Source organism: Fragaria vesca, linkage group LG5 (assembly GCF_000184155.1).
Source record: "Fragaria vesca subsp. vesca linkage group LG5, FraVesHawaii_1.0, whole genome shotgun sequence".
NCBI classification, from domain to species: domain Eukaryota; kingdom Viridiplantae; phylum Streptophyta; class Magnoliopsida; order Rosales; family Rosaceae; genus Fragaria; species Fragaria vesca.
The window spans coordinates 24,197,250-24,199,652 of NC_020495.1; positions in this window are offsets into that span (position 1 = coordinate 24,197,250).

Here is a 2,403-nt window from a genome sequence, read left to right on the forward strand (position 1 = left end):
CTTAAACTCGAAAAACAAATGGACGGACTGAATTCTGTCCGGTTGTGTTCATACCAGAAAAACTCGAGTTTGAGGGCCTTAACGATCACCAAATTGGCTGAAATTTTGCAGAGATGATCTACACAATATTATCTAGATACTAGACGGTGGAGATGAGGAAATTAGATCGGAAAGTGGTGCGAAAATGGAAATCCGCACCAAAACCGTTTGTGCGGACGTCCGCAGCTGAGAAGGGCTGTATATATATATTATTTTTTTTTTTCTTTTACTCTAAATTGTTAGTATTTAGTATTTTTGCTGAAATTGATTTAGTTGTTTTTAGATTTATTTTTATTTCATCTTATTTGGTTTATTTGTTTTTAGTTTTAAGTCCAAACCTTGACCCAATTGTGTAAACCCAATTAATATACCTTAACCCAAGCCCAAACTTAGAGCACTTTTTTCAAGAAACATGTTGTTGCAGAACGACGGACAAACCTCGACATCAAACTCAAAGAAGTACTTTTCTTCTTCATCGTTTTCTTCTCCCTCCAAATTCTTCCCAATTTGAAACCTAATCAGCCCTACCCGAAACTTTGCTCAACCGCCTTGAAACCCATAAACCGACCTAGAAAAGCTTAAACAAGAGTAGCTGACCTCTTTAAGCAGGACGTGTCAGTTGCATGGAGATCAGCTGCTGATTCTTTGAAGCTATACCATAGGAGCTAGCTAGAACCTTAGGGGTCTAGTCTAGCACCTAAACATGTAAGATTTCATATGCATAATCCAATTTTGCTTCTTGTGATCTTATCTTGGACGCTAAGTTCTACCCCTTTTCCAGACCCTATAAATAGAGGTGAGCTCTGTGTTTTTTTGTTCCATAGATCCTCTGAGTTTGTTAAAAACCTAAGAGTGAGAGAGGGTGAGGATTTAGCAGTAGAGAAAGAGAAAGAGTTAAGGTTTGTCTCCATTTCAATTTGATTCTTTTGTTCTTAGACTTGTTAATGATTAGGATTTTGATTTGGAATTTAGGATTGATGTTCTAGTTCTTCTTATATTGGTTAGATTGATTTTCTTATGAACCTTTTGTTAATTCATTCATGTTGCATATGAGGTGCTTTAAGAGTTGTTAGTTCTTTGTTTCTGACATTGCAAGTTGTTGTGTTCTGTTTCTACATATATGTTTCATATTCTCAAGGTCTTCTTAACAACTTGCATACTTAGAAAAGGTTTAGGATGTGTTCTTATTTTTATCTATTGCAAACTGACTTTATAAAACAAAAACTGATTCGAGTCAAAATCAGTAATTTTCCTAATGCAGGTCTTCAACTTCCGAAAATAATATGTATTTGTAGCAAAATCCTTTTGCTGCGATTCCAGTTCTCAAATGATCTTTAGATTGTCTTTTACAATTGTTATGAAGAGACCAACCTGAAATTCCCAGCCAAGCTATGTCGTTTTTAGTCATAAAGTTTACTGGTCAGAAAGTCAGGAAGTTGTTTTGTGATTTCAGATTTCTGTTTTTAATTGCACTCTGCTTTTGAATCTTTATTGTTTTAATATAAGATTGTACATATGTAACGATTAGATTATGAGGTTCTTATACATGTTATTAGTTCCTAAAATTGAAAGTAGAAACCATGTTTTTAGATTGCTCAAAGTTGCTCTGAAAAATTTAAGAAGTTAGACTATTGCATATTTTTATTCTGTTAGCTATCTTTATGGAAATCTTAGGCTTTTTTAGTGCAATCTTTGTGTGTTTTCTTTGTTCTGAACATTGAAGTGTTATTATTTAGTAATCAATAGTTTTAGTTATATAATAGTGTCTATTATGCTTTCAAGTACAAAGTAGGCATATATCAAAAAAATTTGCTGAACTGTATCTGAACTTTGAAATTGCATATCTATTTACAGAAAAATCATTTTGAGGTGATTCAAATTCTGAAAGTTTCTTTAGGATGTCTAGTATAGTTCTTTAGAAGGCCATGAAGTCAAATTCCTTACGGATTTGTACAGTTTTTGAAGTGAAGGTAACTGTTGCAGAAAACTATTTTGTGTTATTGTGTTTGAGTGAAAAACTATTTTGGTTAAGTATCCTATCTCATGTTTGGCATCGTAGCTGAGTCTTAAATTAATTCCTACGTATATGATTGTTTAACTAATACTTATATGTCACCTAGACACATCATCAATTTAAAAAATCATGTAATGTTATTCTTAAGTAAAAAGACAATCATAACTCCAACAATTAATGTTTGTTACATACTAATATGGAATATTTTCTTACCCTCTTAATATGGACATGAGTATATACCAAATTTAATTTATTAGTAATGATCTAGTTAATAATCAAACCAAATTAAGCTTTTATACCATAAATTTATTAAAATCGTAAATATATTAAAATTTCCTTCCATCTTTGTG